We start from the raw sequence: 9041 nt of genomic DNA, 5'->3' as shown, positions 1-9041 counted from the left end.
TCTATGGCTCGCTGTTGCTAGGGGTGAAAGGATATTCTAAGGCAACATGAGCTGATTTAGCACGTTCCTGGAACAGGAGGACGTGTTCAGGCTAATGTACAGAATGGAGATTGACCTTGTCTCTGGAGGGAACTAAAAACTGAGGCCTTCTATCAAAAATGCTTCTTGAAGCGTGACTAAAGTTTGGTCAAGTATCTAGGCAAAATCAGTTAGGGCCTTACACAACAACATATATACATATAGATAAGGAGCTCTAGTAGCATAGTAGTTATCAGTTGAACTACTAACTTCAAGTTCAACAGTTCAAAATGGACAGTTCTTCCAGGGAAAAAAATATGAGGCTTTCTGCTCCTGTAATGATTTACAGTAGGGTTGTTATGAGTCAGAACCAATTCCGTAGCACACAACTACCACCACCACCATACATATATATGTGTTGTTGTTGTTATGTGCCGTGGAGTCGGTTCCGACTCATTGCGACCCTGTACAGGGTTTCCGAGGCTGTAAATCTTTACGGGAGCAGAAAGCCTCATCTTTCTCCTATGGAACAGCTGGTAGTTTTGAACTGCTGACCCTGAGGTTAGCAGCCCAATTCATAACCACTACACTATATAGATAGCTAGATATACATGTTTCCAAAATAAAATAAAAAACAAAATGAAACACTGAATCAGAACAAGGGTCAGCGAACTACATTGGGGAAAACTTGCAGACTGGTTTCATAAATAAATTTTGATTGGAACACAGATGCACATTAATTTACTGTTGGAGAAAGATGAGGCTTTCTGCTTTGATAAAGATTTACAACCTTGGAAACCCTTTATGGGATTAGTATTAGTCAGAATTGACTGGATGACAGTGTCTGGGGCTGCCTGTTTTTAAAATATGCTTCCAAAGGAGACCGTATGGCCTGGAAAACCTAAACATACTTACTCTCTGCTCTTAGACAGAAAAAAAGTTTACGTATTGGAGCAAAGAAAAGCAATTTAGGTATATAAATGAGTGTGTGTGCACGTATGCTCTGTATGTATGTACATGTATATAATTTACATCCATATATACATTTTATTTATTTTATATTGGACTCCAAACCACAAGGTCAGCAGCTCAAGTCCACTAGCCACTATGCAGGAGAAACATAAAGCTTTATTCTTCCATAAATGTTTACTCTTGGAAGCTCTGTACAGGGTTGCTTTGAGATTGGAACCAACTCAAGAACACTTATCAACAACAGTAACAACACACATATGCATGTGTAATTTTATAGACATACATATATAATTTTAATATAGTGCATATACAAATGAATTTATATCATATTTACATTTGTATTAATCCTTACAACATTCTTTATGCTTAAGTATTCTCAAGTAATCTTTCAGTTGCAGAAAAAATATGCTAAAAGCCATCTAAAATGAAATATGAATTGGTCACTGAAGGAAAGCCATGGGGGTGCATGAAGAACTTCTGCCATTAGAGTATGTGAAAAACATGAAAATATTAGAATTGTCTCTTGCAGAGTTGTTGTTGTTGTTGGTGGTGGTGGTGGTGGGAATATGTGAGTGCAATACAGGACAATATAAAGGAAGTATGAAAATCAAGAATTTCTAAATTTTTGGTTCAAGACATAGACTCTTCACAGAGACCTTGAATACAAGTTAAAAAACATAAAGCTTTCCTCTTAGAACTTTAGGTTCAAGAAAAGAGAAAAATAAATTTGTTCTTGTGAGTTGCTACCACACAATTTTATTTGAACCCATGGCTTCATCAGATCTTTAAGAAAGGAAGAACATTAGTTGTTTCAAATATTGTGGAAAGATGAAGCAAATGTTTATTGGTAGTCACTGAATGGTCCAAATCTCATGGAAGAACCTTAGGATCCAAATGGGGACATTGGACACACATGATATTAGCATTTTGTGCATGTTCATTAGTGCTTCTATGCAGAGTTATTAAGTGTTTTGTTTTGATTTTAGTAAGTCCTGTTCTTGATTGCTTTTTTTTTTTTTTTAAATTTGCCTTTTCATTTTGAAGGCTAAAAGGTAGTATTAAAAAAAGTATTAGAGATCACAGGAAACACATGTTGTTGTGTTAAAGTGCATCAAGTAGATTCTGACTATAGCAAGCCTGGTAGGTTTTTCAAGGAATGGCTGATGGGTTTGTACCACTGATCTTATGATTAATAGTCCAGTGATTATCCAATGGGTATTCAATGCTGGTATATGGGATGTTCAGCAAAGAAAACAAAAATCAATGGTGGGTTGGAGAAATTGTAGAATGCTATATATGGACTGTGAGTAGTTTTCCTGGGTGTAGTAATCTAGTCTACCTTTTACCATTAAATAATTTACAGGATTTTTCTGGGACTCTTAAGTCCTTATCAGTAAAGAGGGAGCATCATCACAAATGATATTTAGAACACAAATGATATCTTGTTGTTCGACATTTTGTGGTTTCACAGTCACAAAATAAATAAAAATTGACCCAAAGGAATTAGAAATTGAATTTACGGAATCAAGATTTTGTTATTAGGATGGGATTGCAGGATGTTAAGAGCTAGACATGAGCCAAAGTGTAGAGCAAAAGAAGTTCCTCTTTGGAGATTCAAAATGGTTCATTATAATTTGATAAATAAAACATTAGAAGAAAGTGTCAAAAGAAAGATAATCAATTAAATACTTAGAGTTAACAGGGTTTATTGAGTGAGAAAATGTTTATAAACAAGGAACCCTCCTCCCCACCCTTCCAAACTGAAAATGGCTAAGGTACTCAAGTTTGAACAGTTAAACACCTTTATAAAGACTAGGTGAATATTTTCTTGTCCTTTGCTATGATCATTGTTGCTGTTAAGTGCCTTCGAGTCATTTCTGACTCATGGAAACCCTGTATAGAGTTTTCCAGGCTTTTAAATCTTTGTGGAAGCAGAAAGCCTCATCTTTCTGAAAAGCAGAATGATACTTTATGCTGAACTTGAACCATGGATCTTGTGGTTTGTAGTTCAGTATTTATCATATGGGGATACTCATATTTCACTTTCGTTGTGATTAGTTAATCACGTTTAATTTTTTCTTTTGTGTTGGAAAATTCGTCATGGAAAGCTAAGCTGGTTTATCTTGCTTGGCTGATTAACTCATACAGATAAGGAAAGCTTCTCTTACTTTCCGTCTGTGTAGTTGGTGTTCCTTGTACAACTAATTTTTTATTTTCTCTTGGTCCAGGGAAGCCATTTTAACTCTGGCCTTAATAAAAATTTTAACAACAGATATTTGGAAATGTAAGTAATTGATACTACATGGTGGACAAAGGAGACAATATATAAATAGATTTAGACTCATGGTAAAGGTTTTGCATTTATACTTTCATAATTATATATTGCTTGAATTTTGAAAGTGCCTCTGTACAGCTGTTGGTCAATATCGCCTTCAAGCTATATGTCTGATCCTGTTGATACATTTTGTAGCAAAAGGAGGAATGTTGTTATTAAGTGCCTTGGAGTCTCTTCTGATTCATAACCCTGTATAGGGTTTCTGAGAAGCTTCATTTTACTTCCCCAGAGTGGCTTGTAGTCTCAAATTGTAGGCCTTGTGGTTTGAAGTCCATAGCTTATCCTACAGAGCCATCATGCTCCCAAAAAAGGCATTGTTGTTGTAGTTAAGTGCCATTGCCTCCATTTTGACACATAACGACCCTGTGTAAGATTTCCAAGGAGTGTCTGGTTAGCAGTACAATGCTAATTCTATATCAGGACTCCAAAAGAGGCATGGATATTAAGTGCCATTGAATCAGATCTGACTCATAGAAACTCTATAGAATTTCTGAGAAGTAATTGGTGGGTTTAAACTGTATCCTGTGGTGCACAGTCCTGTGCTGATCCTAAAGCACCACATGAAAAGAGGCATGTTGTAATTGTTATTTGGTGCCATAGAGTCTGTCACTCATAGTGACCCTGATAGAGTTTCCAGTGAGCAACTGGTGAGTTTGAACTGCCAACCTTGTGGTTCCCAGTCCAGTGATGCTCGTACAACACCACACTAGGAGTCCAAAAGAGGCAGTGTTGTTGTTGTTAAGTGCTGTCAAATCGGTTCCAACCCACAGCAACCCCGTATAGGGTTTCCAAGGGGTGGCTCATGAGTTTTAACTGCCAATCTTGAAGTTCAAACCAAACTTGTGGTCGAGTGCTAGTCCTACATCACTATACCAGGACTCCAAAAGAAGCATATTGTTATTCTTAAGTGCCTTGGTTTCAACTCATAATGACCCTGTATAGTGTTTCCAAGGAGTGGCTGCTGAGTTTGAATCACTGACCTTGTGGCTCAAATTCACCTTGCAATATAATGGTTTATTCTACAGTGCCACACCAAGAATCCCCAAAGAGGCATTCCTATTGTTGTTAAGTGTTGTTGAGTGGGTTCTTACCCATAGTGACCCTGTGTAAAGTTTTCAAGGAGCTGCTAATGAGTTTGAACTGCCAACCTTATGGTTCACACCAACTTTGCAGTCGAGTACATTAACCCACAGCTGTGCACCAGGACTTCAAAAGAGGCATTGTTATTGTTGTTAAGTGCCATGGAGTCAGTTCTGACTCATAGTGACCCTGTACAGAGTTTCCGAGTCTATAAATCTTTACAGGAGAAGAAAGCCTCATTTTTCTCCCACAGAACAGCTGGTAGTTTCAAACTGCTGACCATGAGATTTGCAGCCCAATTTGTAATCACTATGCTACCAGAGGCATAGTAGATAATTATTCTTTGTACCTCTATTTTTACCACTGGAAATGTAGCTTTAAGAAGTTTTCTATCCTAGTGATTTGTGTCCTATAAATGGTGCCTCACCAACCCTCTTATGCAGTTTCATAAGAACTTGTCCTTATGGAGTGCATGGGTCTTCATCATGGTTTTACTGAGCATATACACTTTGGAGAAAATGTATTGATTACATTAAATGTAGGAAAAGATCAAATTCACAGATAAACAAAAATGTGTCAATTTTCTCATAGTCTGAAGATGACACTTTAGTATTAGCAAATTTATAAGATTCTAATTCAAGCACATTAACATTTACACTTTGGGGTCTGGAATAAACAGTTTTTGTGTTGAATTGAGACTAAGTAGTTTATTTTACCAACACTTGTTTGTCAGTTTGTCAGACTGAGGTGGCTTGAATGTAGCTCAGATGTCACCGGTACTTTACATATGAGCAGAATCACCCATGGTGGACAGGCTTCTGCTGAGCTTCCAGATAAGACAAACTAGGAAGAAGGAGAAACAGACTACTTTGGAATATTTAATCACAGAAAAACCTATGAATAGAAGTAGAACACTTACAGCTCCAGGATATTGAATACTGAACCATGAAGAAGAGAACCAGAATATTGTCAGATATAATGCCAGAAAATGAGTCCCTCAGGTTGGAGTACAGTCAAAATGTGACTGAGGAAGAGCTGCCTCCTCAGTGTAGAATTGACCATGATGACTAGAATGGACTGAAAAATTGGGGATCTTCATTTGCTAATGGGCACAACTCAAAATGAAGAGAGACAACTGTAAACATCCAATACTAATTGGAACATGGAATGTATGAAATATGAACACAGAAAAATTGGAAGTTGTCAAAAATGAAATGGAACTCATAAAGATCTATATCCTAGGCATCAGTGACCTGGAATAGACTGGTATAGAACATTTTGAATCTGATAGTCATATGGTTTACTAGGCTGGGAATGAAAAACTGAAGAGGAATGGTGTGCAATTCACCATTAAAAATAGCATTTCAAGATCTGTCTTGAAGTACAATGTTGTCTGTGATAAGATAATATCAATATCCCTAGAAGGAAGACTAATGAATACAACTGTTATTCAAATTTATACATCAACCACTAAAGCCAGTAATGATGAAATTGAAGAATTCTATTAACTTCTTCAGTGTGAAATTCATCAAAGATGTTGAATTAAGATGTATTAATTGTTACTGGCAACTAGAATGCACAAGTTGGAAACAAAGAGGAAGGTTCAATAGTTGGGAAAATATGGCCTTTGTCATAGAAACAATGCTGGAGATGGCATGAGAAAATTTTGAATGACCAATGACTTGTTCATTACAAATACCTTTTTAAGAAATCTAGAAGACAACTGTACACATAGACCTCACCAGATGGAATACACAGAAATCAAATTGACTACATCTGTGGAAAGAGCCAATATAATAGCTTCATATAATCAGCCAAAACAAGGTCAGAGGGAGACTATGGAATAGGCCATCAATTGCTCTTATACAAGTTCCGGTTGAAGTTACAGAGAATTGAAACAAGTCCACGAGAGCCAGAATATGACCTTGAACATATCCCACTTGCATTTAGAGAACAGATTTGATTAATTAGACACTACTGACTGAAAACCAGAAGAATTGTGCAATGACATCAAGAACATTACACTATAAGAGAGCAAAAGATCATTAAGAAGAAATGAAAGAAGGAAAAACCCAAAATTCATGTTAAAGAGACTCTGAAACTTGCTTTCCAGCATAGCAATGCTAAAACAAATGAAAGAAATAAGGAGGGAAAAGAACTGAACAGAAAACTTGTAAGGGCAGCTTGAGAATAAAAAGACAAATATTATAATGAAGTGTGCAAAGACCTGGAGTTATAACTAAAAGGTAAGAACATGCTCTGCATTTCTCAAGCTTAAAGAACTGAAGAAAAAAATTCAAGCCTTGACATGCACTATCGAAGGATTCTATGGGCAAAATATTGAATGATGCAGAGAAAGAGCATTAAAATAAGATGGAAGGAATATAAAGAATCACTGTACCTAAAAGAAATGGTTGATATTCAGCCACTGAAGATGTAGCATATGATCAAGATCCAATAATATGAAAGGAGGATATCCAAAGTACATTGATGATACAGACAAAAACTAGGCTTCAAGAAAATGGATACAGCACTGGAAACACCCACTCATCTGTGCCAAGAAATTTGGAAGACAGCTACCTGGCCAACTGATTAAAAGAAGTACATATCGGTACCCATTCCAAAGACAGGTGATCCAACAGAATGTAGAAATCATCATACAATATCTTTAACATAAAATCAGACAGTATTATGCAAGAAAAATTTTGTTAATGATAATTCAAAAACGGCTGCAAGAGTACATTGACAGGGAGCTCCCAGAGGTTTAGGCCAGATTCATACAGGGATATGGAACAAAGGGTATCATTGCTAATGTCAAGTGGATCTCTGCTAAAAGCAGAAAATGCCAGAAATATATGTTTACCTGTGCTTGGTAGACTACAAAAAGAATTTAGTTTGTGTGGACCATGACAAACTATGGACACCATTGTGGAGAATGAATATTCTGGAACACTTAATTGTGATCTTGAGGAACCTTTACATAGACCCAGAGGCAGTTGTTTGAACAGTAAAAGGGGAAACTAAATGGTTTAAAATCAGTATAAGTATGTGCCAGAAGTATATTTTTTAACTATATTCACTCAATCTGTATGCTGAGCAAATAATTCGAGAAACTGGATTATATGAAGAAGATAATGGCATCTGGATTAGAAGAAGACTCATTACCAACCTATGCTATACAGATGATGCAACCTTGCTTGCTGAAAGTGAAGAGGACTTAAAATATTTATTGATGAAGATCAAAGACCAGAGACATCAGTATGGGTTGTACCTTAATGTAAAGAAATCCAACGATGTATTTCATTAGGCAAATCTATTGCACAAGACCTCTTTTAAAATGATCAAGAGCAAAGAGGTCAATTTGAGGACTAAAGTGTGCCTGACCCAAACCTTGGTATAATCAGGATTGGGCAATGTTTCAATCTGTTGTGTATACAGTTTCTGTGGATCTGTATCACTTACATGGCCCCTAATAAACTAATAACAGTAAAGTTGGTTTTTGTTTGCTAAATCATCTTCACAGATTGCTTTTTTCTTATTACTTATATTTTTTATTTCAAAAGCTATGTTGTTGTTGCTAAGTGCCATTGAGTCAGTTCTGACTCAGTGCGGACCCATAGAGGGTTTACAAGGAGCAACTGATGAGTTTGAACCACCAACCTTATGGTTCAAACAGACCTTGCGGTTCAGCGCGTTAACCCATAACACCAGACCAAAACTCAAAGGCTGTATTCCACCACTCATTTGTCAGTTTGCTGTAATGTGGTGGCTTGTGAGTTGCTGTGATTCTGGAAGCTATCCCACTGGTATTTTAAATGCCAGCAGGGTCACCCATAGGTGGACAGGTTTCAGATTAGCTTCCAGATGAAGACAGACTCGGAAGAAGGAGTGAAAAAGTGTTTCTGAATATTTAGTCACTGAAAACCTTATGAATAGCGGAGAAACACTGTCATATTTAGTACCAGAAAATGAGCTCCTCAGGTTGGAAGGCTCTCAAAATGCGACTGGGGAAGTGCTGCCTCCTCAGAGTAGAGTTGACCATAATGATGCAAATGGAGTAAAGCCCTTGGGAGTAAAGCCAGCGGAACCTTAAGTTGCTGATGGGGCACAACTCAAAATGAAGAGAAACAGCTGTAAACATCCATTAATAATTGGAACATGGAATGTAAGAAGTATGAATTTGGGAAAATTAGAAGTTGTCAAAAATGAACTGGAAAGCATAAACATCAATATCTTAGGCATTAATGAGCTGAAATGGACTGGTATTAGCCATTTTGAATCTGACAATCACATGGTTTACTATATGGGAATAATAAATTGAAGAGGGATGGTGTTGCATTCATTGTCAAAAAGAACATATCCAGATCAGTCATGAGGGACAAAGCTGTCTGTGATAGGATAATATTCATGTGCCTACAGCGAAGAGCAGTTAATACCATTATTATTCAAATTTATGCACCAACCACTAAAGCCAGTGAGGATGCAATAGAAGAATTCTACCAACTTCTTCAATCTGAAATTTATCAAACATGCAATTAAGATGTATTGATCATTACTGGTGAATAGAATGCAAAGATTGGGAGCAAAGAGGAAGGATCAGTAGTTGGAAAATATGGCCTTGGTGATAGAAATGATG

The sequence above is a fragment of the Chrysochloris asiatica genome, unplaced genomic scaffold, assembly GCF_000296735.1.
Source record: "Chrysochloris asiatica unplaced genomic scaffold, ChrAsi1.0 scaffold00284, whole genome shotgun sequence".
In the NCBI taxonomy this organism is placed as follows: Eukaryota; Metazoa; Chordata; class Mammalia; order Afrosoricida; family Chrysochloridae; genus Chrysochloris; species Chrysochloris asiatica.
Note: the sequence above shows the minus strand (reverse complement) of the source record.